This window comes from Chelonoidis abingdonii, chromosome 6 (genome assembly GCF_003597395.2).
Source record: "Chelonoidis abingdonii isolate Lonesome George chromosome 6, CheloAbing_2.0, whole genome shotgun sequence".
NCBI classification, from domain to species: domain Eukaryota; kingdom Metazoa; phylum Chordata; order Testudines; family Testudinidae; genus Chelonoidis; species Chelonoidis abingdonii.
This window is the reverse complement of record NC_133774.1, coordinates 17,198,065-17,218,221: the sequence shown is the minus strand read 5'-3', so window position 1 is coordinate 17,218,221 and position 20,157 is coordinate 17,198,065. Positions and strand designations below refer to the sequence as shown.

General features: G+C 42.9%; 1 protein-coding gene across 1 annotated transcript in view; it reads right to left on the bottom strand.

The window, feature by feature from the left end:
- MAPK4 (mitogen-activated protein kinase 4) overlaps window positions 1–18,272 on the bottom strand; it is a 152,293-nt gene extending 134,021 nt beyond the window's left edge. The window contains exon 1 of the mRNA XM_075066869.1: window positions 18,202–18,272. The gene's annotated coding sequence lies outside the window, so the exon portion shown is untranslated. The remainder of the gene's footprint in view (window positions 1–18,201) is intronic.
- Window positions 18,273–20,157: the final 1,885 nt, after the last annotated feature.

The following is a 20,157-nucleotide window of genomic DNA, read 5'->3' as shown; positions in this document are numbered from 1 at the left end:
TTGCAGCCTAGCTCTGTCCAAGGTTTTAGTTTGCTTAAAACAGGGTTAGGTACCATCTACATTTGGCCAACTATAGGCCAACAGTGCTGAAACCATAAACCCCTCCCTTCCCCAAACAACAACATGGTGGGTTATTAGGGGATTGCGGATGAGTACTTGCTAACTCATCACATGGTTCTTTCGCTGAGTCAGCTATTAACTAGGATTATTTTCTTCTATGTAATAATCATCAGCTGCTTTCATCATGGATTTGATCAGCATCTGTAAAGCACTTTGAGATGAACAGCTAGAGACTGCCATATAAGTGTACAGTGACAACTAGAGCAGCTTGGGAATTTTCCACAAACCACATTCTGACTGGAAAATGCCAGTTTGTCAAAACAGAAACTGTTCATGGGAAAGGGATCTCCTAATTAGAAAAAAAAATTGGAAAAAAAAGATGTCAAAATTGACACAACCTCCCATTTCCACTTTCTTTTCTTAACCCAGAATGTTTTGGGGTTTTAGTTTGAAACTTTTTGTTCTGAAATTTTAGTTATTTTTAAAGCTAAACATTAAAAAGTTTAAAAAATTTTAAAAGTTTCTAAATTATCAAAATAAAAAGACCAGATCTGATTTTTTTTTTTTAATTTGGATAATCAGTTTGTGAAATTTTGAGATTTTTGACTTTTCAACGCATTTGTGATGGGAAAAATTTTCAAAATCTCAGAAAATTCTCATGGGTCAGAAAAAACAGTTTTCGGCCACACTCTGTTTACAACAAAGCGGCAACACATGTCCTGAAAGCAACATGCAGGTCTGTTTAACAAACCCTGCACTGACTCTCCCTTCAGCTGGATAGTGCTGTATGTACCAGTAGAATCTAGTCCCTTAATGAACTGACAACTTACATTATAATGCTTTGAGTTTTCACAGGCTCTTTGAAGTTAAGCAGTACGTGCAGGAATGAAATCACAGTGAGAAAGTTGTGATCTTGAGCTGTGACTGACTAGATTTCATCCAGTGTTTATAATGACCCTAAAAGGAGAGAGAAAAATTAAATGGAGTGAAGTTTAGAAGAGGCTTTAGCATCATGGGATATGCTCCTGTTACACTCTCTATGCAAGCTTTAGGTCTAGTCTCACAGTCCTTAATCACAGGAAATGTCCCATTAATTGAACAGTAGGATCATACCCTTTTACTTTATTGTGGATTTAACAGTGGGTTTTCTGCAAACACCAGGGCATCATACATGATACTGTTTTTGTTTTCTGTCCTTTAGCAGAAATTAAAAAGTAATAATCAGAAAAATACAAAACTTTAAGCTTTGTTTCAAATTACTACAATGAATAGTCAGCACAGACCTCATGCAAGCAGAGAATTGTGCGAAGCCAAGACACTGTGGAGTCAGTATTTAAATAGAGATTTAGTGAATGGATAAAGGATGATACACAGCTCTAGAAACAAACCAAAGTTAGGATGCAAGTTGCAGACAGGTGCAAGCAGGATCCTGGTAGCCACTAAAAACATTTTCCAACAGTCACCAGACTGGTAATTTGGCTACCACTTTTTTTCCCTTTATTTAGGAGTACAAAATGCAGCATCTCAGATGCCACAGCGTGGCTACTAGTAAATGTGGACTCTTTAATGTCAAGCCCTCAGCATGGAAATCAAATATTGCAACTACATGGACAATCCAAAGCATATAGGACGCTTTGCACAGTAAAGAGAAGGACGAGGTGGGTGATGTAATATCTCAACACTATATATAACAACACTGCAAACTTGCATGGTAAAGTCACATGGAGAAACAAAAAGGAAAAGAGGGAGAAAAAAATCAAGTCCCAAGGTCCTGAAAAGATGGCACCTTGATGCTGAAGGTTAACAAGGTAGAGGACAATTCACAAGTCTCTGTGGCAAAGAAATTACACATGTATCACAGTTTTAGCCGTGAAGGTTGCAAAAAGGAGGCTTCGGTAGCTTAAAACCCAGGGGAAAAGATTTGGTGGTTCACGGGATTGGCAAAAAGAGATGAAGCCTACGCTTATGGTTCAAATCCAGGCCAGCTGACTTAGCCCCAGAGAAGGGCCGGTGACCTACGAAAAACAGTGAATTCCTAGTCTAAGGCCTTATCTACACTACGGGAGGAGATCCATCTAAGTTACGCAACTTCAGCTATGTGAATAACGTAGCTGAAGTCGATGTACTTAGATCTACTTACTGTGACGTCGACACCCCTTGTGCTTCTCATTCAGGTAGAGTACAGGAGTTGATGGGATGCACTGATCGCTGCATGTCGAACCCCCAGTAAATGTAGACAAGGCCTTAGTCTAGTGTCCTATGCACAGGTGCCTGCATAACAAAAACAGTCATCCAAACTTGTATGTACCTTTGTTGGCAGTTTCAGTGAAGAGGCATGGGAATTGAATGTGAGTTAGACAACTCCGAATTTCAGGGGGAATTGTGTACAAATCTAAAGCCAGAATTTGGACCCATAATTTGCAGTAACTAGCCAATAAGACAAGTTACAGTTTAAATTCCCTTCTCTGTATTTCCCTCCCACTCCATGGGTAGTGTTCACGCAACTCATGTTTGAGGCCACTTTTGAGCTTTGAACCCATGGTGGCGGACGCTAACTAAAGCAAGGAAGCTGTGGCCAGGTGTGAGTGGATGAGACACGGTGCTAAGAGAACCACTACCAAATAAATAAAGGGGGGGGGGGGGAGGTCAGAAGTGCGATCAGAAGAAAGAGTGCCACCATTCTGTGCCCATCGGAATATTTTATGTAAAATGGAAGGAGATCAACATTTTCCCTGTCAGCATAATTGTTAATAATTGGCACAGTCCTTGGAGCAGGGAAAGGGAAAATGCAGTGTGCATTATGAAAAAAGAAACCATTTTATTTCAGTCCATGGATATACTGCAGTAGTTGTGCATCTGCCCCAGATGCATCAAGCTGATAATGTCTGTGAGAACAATGCACAAAGATTCAGCGTTTCCATGAGTTCTGAAAGTTTAACTATTGGAACTGCCAGGTACTATTGGGTACCATGGAACTGTTGGGTTTGATGCGAATAGAACCATTTAGCAGCTGGCTGGGTTTTGAGCAAGGTTTTGGTTCAGAAAGGGCCATATAAATAAAACTCTACTCCTTCAGGAAGCAGGCTTGGTAAGGAAAATGGTAAAGAGTAATAAGAGCTAGGTGGTAGTATTATTATGTAGCACTTTTTATCTACTATGAGGCAAACACCATGGACATTGGGGGAAATCCTACCCTGCCCACCACAGTAAAAGAATGCCTGGTTGGTAGTGGAAATACAGTGGTTCCACTGCACAGTGGGATTGGAAAAGGACAGCCTGGGCAGAAAGTGCATGGAAGCGCCTTCTGCCATGACAGAGGATAACACTGCACTATGGCAGGCCAGGACATGCTTGATGGATCCCTGCTTATTTGGCTCTATTTTTCAATCCTATGGATGGCGATGGGGCTACAGCAGCGGCAGAGGCTATGGCAGCCCTAAGGAAGCAGTGACACCCACAGAGCAGCCTTGTGCGTTGGAGGGGGAGGGTGGCATCCTATGCTCCCCTCCTCGCTGCCATGACACATCTCCTTTCCCTGGTCTATTGAGATCAGGATTTGGCCCTTACAGCAGTGCTCCAACAGCTGACAGAATGCTGCACTACAGCAGGAAGACAAACTCGCAACAGGTTCTCTATCTCAGCAACACCAGCGGACCGAGGGATGTGTCCATCTGTGATTTTCATGTGACTGCCCTTTAGTACAGGAGGAAACCCCAGTGGTGAGGAAGTCCAGGACCAGGCAATAAAAGACATGACAATTCCACCCAGAAGGTTAAGGCACGGCTACCACAGCAGGCAACCACCATCTTATTCTGCCTGCCCAGTCCAATAATGAAAGAAGGCCAGATCCTAGGAGATACTGAGCCTAATACAAGGGGAGTTTTGGAAGGCCAGCTCTGTCAGGGTCAATGAGCATAACAGTAATGGCACATCTACTTTCTCTCTTGATTCCCAAAGCCCATTGTAACAAAAAAAGCACCGTTTCAGTTATCTTATGAAAATAGCTGTAAGCAAACCTACAATGATCATCAAAGCAGCAGTGATGCCATTTAGCTGTGGATGATGGAATACTCAGTCCATTTAAACTGGACCAGGAATTGGAGTTCAACTGATGTGAGATTATGATTAGATATTAAAAACTGACCGGGCCATACATCTGCCACCCATTTTAAAGCACTCTGGGGGAGTGTTAGGGAAAATGCAGTGGCACAGTATGGCTGTCTGTTTTGAACGGATTTCAGAATAAGTCAATCTATCCAGCAGATGGGCATGATGAGGGTGCAAACTTGTGGCTAGTGAGGGGGAGTGCAGCAGAGATTTTGTTCTGGGTAGAACAATGGAATCACTAAAATCTTTAGCTCCCAGAGCTGTTCCCAACATGGTACATTAGTGGAACATCAGGGCTGGAAGGGGTATGAATAGAGAGGGACACCAGTTGTAGGGTATATGGATGCTCCCTTTGTTGATCCAGCCCAGCTTGTGGCTATTCTTATTTATAATACCTAGAGATGAAGCTGCAGAGAGCACAGACTGCAAGATCTCATGCTCCCTCTCAGTCGTACTGAAAAGCCCCTTAGACTCAGGAGGACATGTGGCCAGTTGTCAGTATGGCCCTTTGCTAGGAAGATGTCACTCATCCATATTTTGCTGCATTCAGACTTTATAAAATTCCAGATATGACAGAGATCACATGCAGGAGAAGCACCACAAAGAGGATGAAGGGGATATAACCGGTCCTGGCGGCAGGAGAACCACCTAACCAGCCAAGACAGTGATTCTGTCATCATTCTGACTGGTTACAAGTCCACATGAAAAGGTCTTGTCATCTTCCAGATTAGTGGGATCGGTGCTAAGAGCTGGTTTCCTTCCACAGTGTGCAGAGGAAAGGCTCCTAGATAAATGGCACCAGAAGAGATTACTGACTGATGAACATGGGCAACCTCCCATTTAAGCAGGCAATGCTTTACAAAGGATTCTCCACTGCTCCGAACGCAGACAAGGGGAGAGCAGAAATTCAGAAGACAACAGGGCTTAGGGTAGGGCAAAGGTTTCAGAAGCAGGACATATGGGTTCTACTTCTAAATCTGCTACTGACATGAGCGGGGACCTTGGGCAAGTCACTTAATCTGCCTATGCCTCCATTTCCATAGCTATAAAATAAGGATAAGGAAACCCTCCTTTAGAAAAAGCTTTGATATCTGCAGACCATAAATCTTAGCTATTACATAAATTATAAATACACATGACCTACAGAACATCACTGGCAGCACTGTAGTTCCCACCTCAGCTTCAGGTTCCCAGCATGATCACAGAATCAGAAATTAGAGATAGAAGAGGCCTACTGGATCTATTAGTTCATTGCCAGTGCTAGTGCAGCATGATTCCCTGTAACCTTCTCCAGGACTTGTAAAAACAGCGCAGGAGTCATAGATTCTAAGTGTATTTTGTCACCCAGTAACGTAGTTATAGTTCAGTCTCTTCCATCTGTGGAATAACATGGGATTTAGCTGCATAATGTCCTAATTGTCATAGCTGAAAAGAGGGCAAGCTTGTCCCACACCCCACTCAACAACACTCCCCCCAACTGGTTCTTCCTTTATTGTTTGGGCAATGGGTTGATTTTAAATTGGTATGTGAGACATCCAGTGTCTGACCATTGGCTGTCACAAGCAGTCTTGTTGCCTTGCAACAGCCTTTGGGAATCTTAAAGGGGAGTGGAAAAAAAGACCCCACAACATAAACAGTACACACTGGATAATAATGAGCATTGATAAAGCACCTGTCACCTTTAACGCACTGTACAGACACGAACTAATTCAGCAGCACAACACTCATCGCGACGGCAATCGTCATACCATCTTTGCAAATGGGGAAATGGATGTGCAGAGGAGTTAAAGCCATAAGGAGTTTTCAAAACACGATGCTTCAATGTAGGCATCTAAACATAAGGGTTGCTGACAGAGCTGCTGTGTACCCACAGCTCCCACTGAAGTCAGTATGAGTGGTGAGTGCTTAGTAGCTATGAAAATCAGGCCATTCTTACTTGGGTGCCCACTTGTGGATTTAATCATCTGATCTGGAGAATCCTGGTCTTTTACCTGTCCAAGGACACACATCAATTTTGGGCACACCTGGCTCTCAATCCAGTGTTCAGACCATTAGAAGAAGGCACCACATCTTTTTCAATAAATAGAAGAAAATGACATTTGACACTGTCAAATTCCCCAGGAATATTTAAAGGAGCACTGTGAAGACAAAAATAACCTAAGAAATTTCTTTGCATGGGTTTAATCACATTATCAAAACTGAAAAGAGGTTAACATTTTAACACACTTTTCACTAACTTCCTGTAGATAAGTGCTGTTAAGAGCAGGGGCTACATGTAACTCTGTTTAAACAGAACTTAGCACGGTGAAAGCCTACAACTGGGGCCACTTGGTCCTACCATATTACCACTAATAAAGAATACTAGCAGCTACTTATTCTGTCGATTTACTTCATGCCCTTCACTCTGTTTAGATGGTTAAAATATCCTGGTTGGTTTCACTTTATGGGTCTCATGCATGAGCAATTATATCTGGGTTTCAACAGTGCATGGAAATGACTTTCAATTTTTGTTTAAAATAAAAAATCCATGAATATCGTCATGAAAGCTGGCCAGATCCTGCTCATTTTATAGACACACACAATCCCACTGAGTACAGTATGCAAGCAAAGCACTCAGGATTTGCTCCCAGGTTACTGTTCAGACTCTTTTACAGAATCACTTTAAATTCACCCTGCTGTTTTCTTTAGTGATGTTAGTCTCTCCAGCTTACTTAGATTCTTGTGCCAGTTTACGGTATTTAGGGAGTCTTTGATGTTTTCTATTTTTTTCTTCTTTGATATGGGTTTTTTCTATGCTGTTAGACAGCCTTCAACTAAAATTTCTATGCGGTTTATTTATGCCTGGTGAATTGCTAGGGTTCCTTCCTATATAATGTACAGGATCCAAAAACACTCTCAGATAAATACTATTTAACAAATAAGTCTTATTTTTGCTGGATTTATTGAAAGTCTGGAGTTCTCCCTAGTTGGATGGATAATTAAACTGTAAGTGTTGCAACATGATGGTTATTATTAACACAGCACCACAGGAACCAATTAAAGAACAAAAGCAGACAGACATATCCCTTGCCTGAGGACCTTGTATTCCAAGAAGTCCTGATCCTGCAAATCCTTACTCAAGAATAGACAAGAAGACTGGGCCCTAAATTAAACAGTGCACTGCAAAATGGACCTGGGGCAGCAAAGAGGGCATTTCTGGGAAAGACCATGAAGTATGCTCATTGTATGTGCTCAGCTTAAAAGCTCCTTTATAAACTGCTATACTAAAAAAACTGCAAGGGTTGAGTTGGGCAGGAGCGCAACAAGACTTAATTCCCCCTTTTCTCCACTTCCCCAGCAGTACTTAATTGTCCTCTCCCTCCCCTATCCAAAGGCCTTTAGAACAGCCTTCCTTCCTGCCCGATCTCATTATTTGCTGCTTAGTTCTATTGTAGACTCAACAAGCTGGGGTCCCATTGTGCTAGGGGCTGTACAAAACACAGTAGATGACTTTCCCTGCTCCAAACAGCTTGCAGTCTGACTAAAAAAGACAGAACAGGTGAGAGAGACGAGCAGCGTGAGGAAGATGAATGAAGTAATAATGAAGCTGTGTTCTCGTGCAGACTGGTCGTGTGCATGATTCAGAGATTTGGACAGTTTTCTGTTCCCGATGGTGCAGGTGCTGGTGGCAGATGAAAGGTGGGCAAATTCCCAGCAGCTTTTCCTTTCTCCTGTTCCCTATAGGATGGCTCCGTAGGAGCAAACAGTAAATCCAGCAGTTCCAGGAATTGTCGCCTAATGGGCCTGATTCTCTGCTCCAAAACCTACTTACCAACGTGAACTAGTAGGAACCAGCAGAACGTTTTCCTGTGGAACTCCCACTACAGGAGTGACTCAATCCCTGCTCCCTACCAAGGCCTGGATTGACTTCCCCAATGCCCATGGAGAAGAATGGAGCAATTTCCCTATCTCGCAGTTATCAGGCTGTATGCAGAGTAGGCAGATGTCAGAACATCGGTTTGCACTTGAGTCACATTTTAAAGCTTTTCCCCACAACCAGGAGGACTAGAGCATTCCCCTTATTCAAATGAAATCTGAGATTGTGACATTCATACGGCTCAAGGAGCTCAGGGCCTTGGCCTTAATCTAGCACTACTTTAAAAAAAAAAAAAAAAAAAAAAAAAAAGAGGCAGCTGCATTTAACTCCACTACCCTCCTCTGCCGCCCCTCCAGCCAAAGCAGCCTGTCTGCATTTACTCTGCCATGCAGACTTAGCATCTCCCATCTCCTCACACACCGTTACGGTAGATAAGCTGCACATTATCAAAGAATCATTGAAGGTTAGGGTTGGAAGGGACCTCAGGAGGTCATCTAGTCCAACCCCCTGCTCAAAGCAGGACCCATCCCAACTAAATCATCCCAGCCAGGGCTTTGTCAAGCCTGACTTTAAAAACTTCTAAAGATGGAGATTCCACCACCTAAATTATGCCACCTCCAGGTGAGGAGGAAGAGCTGCATCAGCCCAGCACTTACTCCTGCTCTGCAGAACACCCTGGGAGCGTGCAGCTGGGCTACAGATGAGGGCATGCTGGGAGACCAGGAGAAGGACTGGATTTCAGTAGAAGGGGAAAACTGACCCCCAGACAACCATCTACTCCCCGGGACTAGGTCCAGTTTCAGGGGAAAGGTAGCGCCTCCCCACATCACACCATGAATGCAATCAGTGATGCAGACAACTTAGTTTTCCAAATGTTGCTGAAAAACAAGCAATGTTCTTGTACAGCGTGTCCTCATTTACCTCTGCACCAGCGTTTCCCGTCACAGATGTCCTGTCCCGAGGCCCCTGAAAGGATCATAAGACTGTGCGCTGAGGCACTGGCAATGAATGGCACTTGGATCCATATAAAAGGAAGTTACATAATTAGAGGGTTATTGTGCTAAACTCCTCACTGAGTTAAGTTCCTTCTTACTGTGACAAGCAAAGCCGCCACCACCACCCCCATTCAGAATCATCTCCTATTATGCAGGGATTGTTTAAAGCAGAACAATCAAAGGTTATAGATACTGATACCAGCATAATACTTCAGCTGCTTCTGCCCCACCTGTTCTAATGTGGATCATCTTTAGGAGACCCTAGAGAAATTACCAGACATAACAACAGGGTTCTGTTATTAAACTACATCCAGGCAGTGATGAAGTGTTTTTATTACTGGTTCAAATCAATGAGCTCCCACAGAGTTTTGCAGGTTTGGGTTTTGGTTTGGTTTTTAACTTTCATCTTTTCATCTTCCTAAACAGGCAGAGAAGTAGCAGCACAGGGAACAATTCTGTTTCCATTTTTTTCTGAGTATTGTTGGGCCCAGCAAAGCACAATACACCAGATTCAAAATACACTTGGGTTCAGAAAAGAACTAGATAAGTTCATGGAGGGTAAGTCCATCCAGGGCTGGCTTTAGGACATGCGGGGCCCGATTCGAAAGAGCTGTCACCGAAAGGCCGCCAAAGACAGCAGCAGTGATTGAGCTGCCACAGAAGATAGCGGTGGGAATTCGGCAGCAGCTCAATCGGTTGCCGCTGTTTCCGGCGGCACTTCAGCAGAGGGCCCTTCATCGGCAGCAGCTGTCTTCCTTATCTTGCAGGGCCCTCTTAGGCGTGGGGCCTGCTTCACGAGAATTGGGGGAATCGGCCTAAGCCAGCCCTGGGTCCATCAATGATTACCCTCTGTTTGCCAGAAGCTGGGAATGGGCGACAGGGGATGAATAACTTGATGATTACCGGTTCTGTTCATTCCCTCTGGGGCACCTGGCTTTGGTCACTGTCAGAAGACAGGATATTGGGCTAAATGGACATTTGATCTGATCCAATACGGCCGTTCTTATGTTCTTTTACGTTCTTAGGTGTCAAAACAGTTTGTATCTCTGGGATCCTTCATGCCTTGACAATTCTACTTTGCAGGATGCTGTGTACGCAGAAGCCATATCTTCAGTAACATGTAAGCTACCTAGGAGCAGATCATATTAGTTTTGCCAGCATGGAGGTTTTCCTCATTCTCTCATACTAGGATTCCTGGGAGAAACAACAGCTGTTCTGGTCACCATCACCAGGTGTGAAGTCTTATGTTTTTAATCATTGTAACTGGCAGTCCCCAAAGATCACAAGGCTTTCAGGGGCAAGACAATCTTGGATAGGGGTTTACAGCCTAAAAGTTGGGTTTGTAACAGATAGTTGCCCACAAGGTCAATCCAGACCTTTACCCTTCTGTGACAGGGAAATTGAATTCTATGCAGTTTAATGTTTGTAGTTCTTTTAGATGAGATCTTAACAATAAACAGTCCTATTTGCTCTGTGTGAAATGTAAAAGATGCCATGGAATAATCTGTAGCAGGGTTTTCCCCAGGTATCTGGGGTCAAAATGCCCCACACGCTAATGTCTGCAAGACAAGATACCTTCCACCCTAAAAGTGGATGCCTGCATATCAATCCAGTATTATGGTCTGAATGGTGGTGGAATATTTACAATTTATTTGTATTTAAGCACATATACACAAAACAAACACTCCGACATAAAGCACAGCAATAGCATTCAGTATGGTCCAACTGGATACTCTCCCAACACCTGCTTATATGGGGGAAGGACTTTTCTTTTTAAATTATTGTGCTTATGGTCAGGCCAAATTATGGGAATCAGACAACACTCATTTGATCATGGAATGAATGGAAAGCAATGCAGAGACTTAAATAGACCTGAAATACTGCAGAAGTGATATTCACTCAGCAGCAGACCCACAGTCAGACAGACAATCTTAGCAATTCAACCATGGTGTGAAGCATCAGATCACCCGAATACAGAGCAGAAATGGGAAAGGATCACTTTTCCACTTGGAGATAATGTAAGAAGATGAAATGCTGGTATAAAATCATAGATTCCAAAAGGATAAGCAGATAATACCTTGAAAAAATAATTATTCATTACATGACCTTGCCAGCCAATGTCCCTTCTGCAATCAGCCCAAATAAAATATTTGCATGGAATGTTATACTGGGAAACCCCAGTTCCTAACCTAGTGATGTATTAACGATCATCCATTGAGATCCATACATTTCTCTTACCTGATCATTTTAGCAAGCTAATTCTTACTCTCATAGTCCTCACTTTTATTATTTTATTGCATTCCTAAGTACTTCACAGAAAAATAGACATTTATCCCTAGGCAGACTGCTATTATAGCTACAATCTTTTGTTACATGTGTTACAACAATTCTCCATTTGCAGCCTGGTTTAATTCTACAAACCGTAAGTTTTTCAGTTTTATACACCACTCTTTTTAGGAAAAAATAACTAAACTTATTGAAGTGGTGGAATTATTTTATTAACTAATGGATCATTTGGGACTCTCCTCCTTATGAATTAGTATGAGTGAAAACAAGATGCCTAATCATGGCAAATCACTTTGCTATCTTGGATTGGTACCTATAGCCTTTTATTACAAAAAAGAAATGTGTCACCAGCAGAGAGCGTGTGTGTGTATATGTATTTGTATACTGTGCACACTGAAAAAGGAGCAGACTAACCTAAAAGATACTGTGGGCTTACAGATGACTTCAGTGAAGTTCTTCCTGAGTATCCTGGTGTACATTAAGAGGAGGATCAGGCACTGTTACTGCTACTCCACTGAGATACCAACAAGAATTTGCATAAATTCAAATTCCAGAATATCAAAGGTGCTGCATGTAAAGGTTGCAAATAACGATGAGCAAATTTCAGGGGTTCTGTTTGGATGCTTTTATGATGCAGCTTGGATCTGAACTTTCCCAGTGTTGAAAGTGGTCAGATCTAGAATTGTAGTTTAGGCCTCACCTCTAGGGGAACGGGTTCCAGATGGTTTTTATGATGTCTGGAACTCATTCACCCATCACTTGTTTAAATGTGCTGAATATAGAAAAAAATAGAAAAATGACCTATTTAAATAGGTTAACACTGGAGAGCTTTATTCTGTCCTATATATGCATTAACACTAAACACCACCAAGCTCAAATATGCTAAGAGGAGACATTCCTCCTCTTTTCAGAGCAAAGTTTTCTTCTAAATACAGAAATGGAGGATGCAAGTCTTTTCAAATTATTTTTTTCAGGAATTAATATGATAAAATTTTAGCAACATGTGATAATGGGAAACTGAGAGCCAGGTACTAAGTAGGCAGGCCACGTGCAAGTGTAACAGGCTTGGGGAAAGCACTATGCTAATCACTAAGTCACAGAATGTAGGGCTGGAAGGGACCTCAAGAGCTTCTCTGGTCCAGCTTGCTGCACTGAGGCAGGACAACGTAAACCTAGATCATCTCTGACAGGTGTTTGCCTACCTTGTTCTTAAAAACCTCCAATGATGGGAATTCCATGACCTCCCTCGGAAGCCTATTCCAGTGCTCAACTATCCTTATAGTTAGATGTTGTATCCTAATAGCTAACCTAAATCTCCCTTCCTGCAGATTAAGCCAATTACTTCTTTTTGTACCTTCAGTGGCCATGCAGACTAAATGATCACCACCTCTTTGACATATTTGAAGACTTATCAGGTCCTTCCTCAGACTTGTTTTTTCAATACTAAATACGCCCAGTTGTTTTGTTTTGTTTTTTATTTTTCCTCACAGGTCAGGTTTTCTAAACTTTTTATCATTTTTGTTGACTCTCCAATTTGTCCACATCTTTCTTAGAGCCAAAATGGTCAGGGGACATAACCCTATGCTCCAGATGTCCCTAAACCTCCAATTGTCAGAAGCTGAAGTCTGATCTACACTAGAAAATTATGACCAATTAACTACGTTGGTCAGGGGATGTGAAAAATCCATAGCCATAAGTGGCGTAGTTACGTTGACCTACATCCCCATGTAGACAGCTCTAGGTCAACAGAAGAATTCTTCCTTCAACCTCGCTACTGCCTCTTGGGGATGGGAGGTAGGTAGCTGTGCTGCTGTAGCATTTTAATTGTAGATAAGCCCTGAGACTGGACGACTCAATATAGCCCTGTTCTGTTCGTTCCATCTGAAGCATCTGTCACAAGCCAGGGTCAGAAGACAGGATACTGGGATAGATGGACCATTGGTCTGACCAGTATGGCTGTTCATATATTATGTTCTTATAAACCTTTGCAACAACTGTGAATACTGTCAATAACAACTGTTAAAGACAATACTTTGAGGGGATTTTCCCCAACTTTGACTATTTTTGATTATCACGTCCTCATGTGCAAAATATCATTATGTGCACATGCTTATACACCCTCTCCCCAAGGCTCTTCCTGGGAGGATTTACCCTTCTCAGTCTCCATGGAATGGTGTCCAATCCTCTGTTGAGTAAGACATCTCCTTCAAACCCCCATTAATTTTTTGCAACAGAAGTCTTTAATTTGCACAGCCTGTTGCAGTTCTAGTCCTCTTCTCCAGTGGAGCGAGGGAGTCTGCTGTCTAATCCAACAAGCCTGATGAAGTCCCTGGAGCACAATCCTTACAACAAACCCTTCTAATCCGTGTACTGTTTCATCACTCAGCCCTTCAGTCTGGCTCCCACTCTTCCTGTTTATAAACTCCGTCCTGTCCCCTTAAGTTCTTGTTGATTCCCCTCCCAGAGAGTGACCATGGGTGTGCTACCAGGCTGCTTGCCCACAATGGAAGCCACCCAAGTACTTCAAACAGCTAATGAACACACTGAATGCCCACCACACCCAATTTCTGGATAATTCAGGCCGACCCAACAGAGTCATCCTGTATGGCTCTGGCAAGTCAGCAGGCATGCCAAGCCACCCAAAAGAAGGACTAAGTATTGTCCCCACTGTTTCTTCCCTTCTTTGCACCACTAAATGCTGCCATGCATGTCGGCTCCATAAGCTTCTCCAAAGACACAGGTCTGCCAGCCAACTACTGCCAGACCACTCCTCCTAGAGCACTCCTACGCAGAGACTAACACATAGGGCTCCGTTAGGGCCAGAATTTCATAGCCTGACTCACAATGAGTAGTCCCTTACGAGTAGTCCCACAAGCATGGATTTCAATGGGACTACTCCCAGAATAAAAGATATTACTCAATATGAGCAACAGTATCAGGATCTCGCCCTTTAACATAGGCTAAAACCATCCATACTAGAACTGAGTTCATTTTACTTGTAACCCATATACAACACATTGAAGGAACACGGAGTAAATCTTCATAGAAGAAAGGCTACTGTGTGAAACTACTGTGCCATCTAGATCTCTTTTCCTATGCACTCCTTCTAGGTTACCAAACTGGCGCAATGTTCCTCCAGTAGAACAGACTTACCATCACTAGATACAGAATAGGAAGATTACTGTTAAAATGGTGACAATGCCAATCCAAATATCCATTCTAAGCATCTCAGGCATGTACAAGGACAATTTCATAACTTCAGATGCGGGAGCCTAAAAGCCTGAACACTCCCCAGGACCTTATTTAGAAACTCTCTGTCTTTTACTTGGGGGGGTAAAGTGTAATGTAGAAACAGACCCAGAGGCTTTTCACAGTGACCATGCAGCCTGACAGGGAACTCATGCCAAGGGAAATAGAAGTAGCATTTAAAAGCTCCAGCAAGTAGAGAAATGGAATACAGCAATTCTGTCTACTGACTCCAACCTTCCAACAAACAGAAGGCTGTAATAAACCACAAGCAATCTCTGCAACATGAGCTCCAGAGATCATTAGAAACACTAAGTTATCATCTCACAAGTGCTTGCATTTGTGTCTCCAAATGCAATGTCTGTAATCACACCCTTTATCCAGCTATTCACTGACAAAGCTCATGCTGTATTGCATTATATTTTGGGGTGTTGTGCTTTATGGCTTGCAGATCCACAAGCTCAGCTTATAAATATCACAATAAAGATATGCCTTAAAAAAAAAAAGAGAGAAGGAATTTCGTTTGTCTGCACAATCCATTTCACAAAATGTCAATACCTTCACTCTTCAACTCCTCGCCTTCCTTACCAGTAACGCAGTATTGCCTAGAGGCCCAACCAACAGGGGGGCCTCTTTGTGCTAGGTGCAGTACAAACAGAGCAAGAGAATTTACATCTGAATAGATGAGACAAGAGGTGGGAGGGGAAACAGAATTCCCAAGAGGTGAAGTGACTCGCTCAGGGTCACATAACAGGTCAGTGATGGAGCCATGAACAGAAGCCAGGTTATCTGATTCTCAGTCCAAGTGCTCCATCTGCTAGCCCATACTGTCACCCACTTGTCTGACTTGCCTCCCTCTATACAAATACATGTCAACAAGCAAACATGATGACAAAAAATAAAAGAAAGAATAGGAAGCAATGAGATGTGTATGGTCTCTTACTTCCCATATCAGTCCCTACTCCTCCAGCTTTGCTTGGCATTCCTTGCTGTCCCTTCTCTGACTTCCATTCTGGATGCAAGGACCTGTCTTTTTAATGTGTCTGTCAAGTACCACATACCACTTAAGGGCTATAGAAATAAAATACGTCTCTGGGGTGGGTTTATAGATAACATTAATTTGATATCATTGCCTGTGGGCTCAGGAGAGAGGTTAAGGAACGAATGACCCTGGAGACTTCCTTCCATGAACAAGCTTCTCATCCTTAGATCTGTGGCACAGGTGAGGAACACTAGCTGGGTAGAACGTACATATACTGACATGTCACCTGTGCTATATAAACAGAGGACTAAGGCTTCCAGGGCTTTCCATACAACAGCTTTGGGGAACACTGAAGTCACTTAGGAGATCTGGCATAAATTGGCACTTCATCAGCCTGCTCCAGCTTCCCAGTCATTTGTCTTCTTGCAAATTAAAGAGATTTAAGCTTTACCTGTTGGCTGGGCACACCAGCTCCTCAGAGCATTGCAGATCCAGGCTGCCCTCCATATTCAAACTTGCAAAGGCATTGTGGGCCATACTGTGCTACTGCTATTCAGCACAAGTAAGATCTTACTCCACAAGAAGTTCCATGCATTTTAAATGGCATTTATCTGAGGAGTCCGGTACTACTCAATATGAATAAAGATGGCAATTATATGAGAATTAAACACAAATCAGTAGTTTTACTGGCTTGTGCAATTTTACTGGCACTATTTGGTGCTTTTCCTAGAACTTCAGCTCTCAGAGTCAGAGGAATATGTGAGAATCTGAGCTTTCATTTAAAAAAAATGAAAGTACATTTCTAGACCTCACAGTTAGAGAGAGATACTGGAAAACATGAACCCTAAACTAAAGGTTCAAAACCAAGAAAACAATGACCATATTATTATTTTTTTAAATTCTCGCGACTTTTAAGCCAATCTCATGATTTTTCGGGACCTGGCACACGATTTTTGAATGTGTAGGGCTAGCAACGCGGAATGCCAAGAGCAATGAAAATAACATGCTGATAGCAGCTTGTCACTATCAGACATAATTCTAAAGAGAATTAAAAATAAAACTATTACAAGTCCAGATCCCAAAATAGCATGAACCAGAACAAAGCACATACCAAGAGACTTAACTTTCGACATTACATGTGGAGAATAAAAAGTTATGCTGGGAACAAGCTTCAGCAGCAGCTCAGCACAATCACCTACAGAAATAATGAGATTATGTGGAATAACCTTCTGTAAAAGAGCATCACTGAACGGAGCAGCCCATCTGTGCACAGTCTAGCTGCTATGTGGGGTGACAGAGAAGACAGAGCTCAAACCAGCTGGCTATTTTTAGGAACCACTTCTGTAAATAACCTATCATACAAAGGTATGGCAAGGAGATAGAGGAGTGTACTGTAAGAGCCATAGCAGCCAGAGCATTGCACAGAAATACTGGGCCAAATTCATCCCTGGTGTCTCTTGTCTGAAGCCAGTGGAGTTGCACTAGGGATGCATCTAACCAGCAGTTCTTTACTGTTTTGATGTGAAACAGATGCAAGAAGTTTGCTTTTGGGGAAATTAAAAATCTGGGTGATGTTCTAGTATGAGATAAAGCTGCAACAGTCGGATCCAAATGTTAAACACCCCAAAGTTCAGGGGTGTTTGGGGATATGATTATTGGTATTTGGGAAGCAGAGTCTGAGCATGCCATAACAGCAAGAAACAAAAGGAAAACATAAGCCCTGCTCTGGGGAGATTACAGTTTAAGGCCCAATCCTGCGTTGTGACCTGCACTGACAAACCTTTACCCTTAGCTACATCCCACTGAGTTCAATGTTCGATGGGATGCCACACAGACATGTTCACACCCACACAAATCCTATTGCAGAAAAAAAGGCCTAGGTAGGAGGATCACAACAGAATGCATTGGGAGACCCATAAGATAGTGCTAATTTACAGTGCAGTTTTTTTGCAGGGTAGGGTGCCCATTATGGAAGATAAGGTGTGTCTGCAACAGGCCCATCTGATTTTAGATTCTGAACACCCTGAAAGCACAGGCTGTTCAACAGAGCTGGCTGGAAAGATTCAAATAGCTCAGATCAAAGATTAGACTGGTGCTGATCTCTATGTAAGTGTGTTGGGTTGATCACTCATTTCCAGTTACTAAGCTTGTCCTGCAGTCTGAGGTACCCTCAAGGTGGATCAAAGCAGGATCAAATAGATTAGCCAATCCAGCCACTAAGAAGGGGCCAGCATTCTCTGGAGATTATTTCCACTCCTGCCTCTGGCCTACCAAAGCACAAAAATGGGCTTGGGGCTCCGTATTTTCATTTGATCTAGGCCAGGGTTACCTTGAATCTCTCCTTGATGATATACACGCTGTGAACACACCAAGAAGATGGGCAGGAGTCACCGAAATTCTTGGCCCAAATTCATCTCCAGTCTTATTATACTGGCTTCCATGGAGTTACCCCAGGATGACACGGGCTTCTTTCCCTTTCTATTCAGCTAGTAATAATGAAGCCTGCTCCCCGCAAAAGCTAGAATTCAGCCTCTTCCCTTCCTTGCCCCCTTAACCATCTTATTATTGCTTGTTTCTGTTTACTGGGTAGAGATGGGCTTAGAGGGTTTAAAGAGGCAACTAGATAACTCAGTAGGTCTAGAATTAGATCTTGCCACATGGAAACATACCTGGAGTTCTGAAATGGGGCACCTACTTGCAAAGCAGAGATGGAGTTATTTAAGGTGTCGTCCTCGCCAACTGTACTGGGAAAGAACAGAAGATTCAGTTTGTTCAGAGTTTAAAGGGGCAGTGACATTTAGGCATCTGTTGCCATTTTGTTTAGGAAATCAATATAGCTCTCTCTTCTTTTTTTTTTTTTTTTTTTGTAGCTCAGCTGGTTTCAGGGTCTAACAAGAACTGCCAAAACAATAGTTCTTTCATTGCCTATTTGTGATGTCCCTGGAGCCCCATCAAGCAAAACTCCCATGGATTTAATTGTAAGTGGGATCAGGCACACACTCCTACCCCCTAGAACCTAAGTGCTTTGCACATATCGGTTGTCTTTGACTTTTTCACTGAAGAGAGGTTCAATCTGTGAAATTTTTATTTGGATTTTGAGCGTTCAGATGTTTTGGTATCCTGCGTTTAGTTCAACTTCATCTTTGTGGGGGGACACTTCCATGTTGTTATTCAGTTGTATTGCACCTTGAGGCCCCAAGAAGGCATCAGAGCCCCATTGTGCATGGCACCATGCAGACACACAGCAAAAGGACAGTCACTTCCCGCAGAAGCTCACAGCCTAGATTCTACAACTGTCACACAAGTCCAATGACTAAAATAACCCATTCAAGTAGGAGTTCAGATGCCCAGTCAGTGCTTTGCACAAGACATTTGGGAGGTCAAAATGAATTAAAGCCTTAAGCAGTGAATTCCCATCTGTTCTCCCCCTTCTAGTCTTAAATTTTAATTGAAAAAAAAAAAGTGACATTTGAAATGCTGCTGAAAGAAGCTTCAAGAAAAAAATTATTTTGTGAGTTCTACTCAGTGGTACTGCATCACATATTAATTCTGGCACATTTGCAACGTTGTAGAAAAGGGCAAAAAACTTGTGACACTGGGACTTAAATGCAGACAGTCATACATTCTGGGGGCTCTTGTTTTTGAGTGAGATCTGGCAGGGACTCTACAGCTACGGGATCTGCCTGTATTGTTATGATAAAACCAGTTTTCCAGCCTTTATAATTGGTTCCTTCAGAGTCATATTCTGTTTCATTTGTTATCCCCATCACCCTAGTATCCAGACTGTGCTGAGATTTAACATAAAAGTTGTTGGCTGGATGCAGTTAAGAAAGTTAGTTTGTTTTATATGTCAAGTTACTGATTTTTCAGTTTGGTGGCTGAACCAAAAATAAATAAATAAATAAAAAAATTGGTTCACTCTGAACCAAAACTTTTTATTTCAGTTTTTCACACCATAATGTTTTGACATTTTGGAAGGTGAAAAATTAACTTTTTCAGCTAAAATATTTGCCTAATTTGACTCAAATTCACAAATAGTTTGGGTGCCCTGAAAAATGCTAATTTACTATTCACTGAAAAAGTTTGCCCAGCTCTCTCTCTTTTATACAGACACATAGAGAACAAGATTGTGAAAAGTGCTAGATCAACAGCCCTAGAAAAAAGGTTCTCCGTTTAGCTGCAGACAAGGGCGGCTCTTGGCAGTGGTGAGCTCCAGCTGGTTCACACCGGTTCCCAGGAACCGGTTGTTAAATTTAGAAGCCTTCTTAGAACCGGTTGCTCCAGGACAACCGGTTCTAAAGAAGCTTTTAAATTTAACAAAGGCTCGGGCAGCTGTGCACCCAGCACCAGCTCACCTCCCCCTCTCCCCTGAATGCTCCACCCTCCTTCTCCTCTCCCTCCCCTGCTTCCCGCGAATCAAATGTTCGCGGGAAGCCTGAAACAAGGAGCAAGCAGGTAAGCCAGGCGGGGGCTCCAGGGAGGCACAGCACACGCAGCCCAGTCTGGCTCCCCCGGCCCCGGCCAAGTGTCCCCGGCTCGGGCTGGTCCCGGCCAAGCAGCGCCGGCCTGTCCCGGGTCGGGGAGTCGGGCCCCGGTCCTGGTGCCGGCCGAGCGATTCCGGCCCG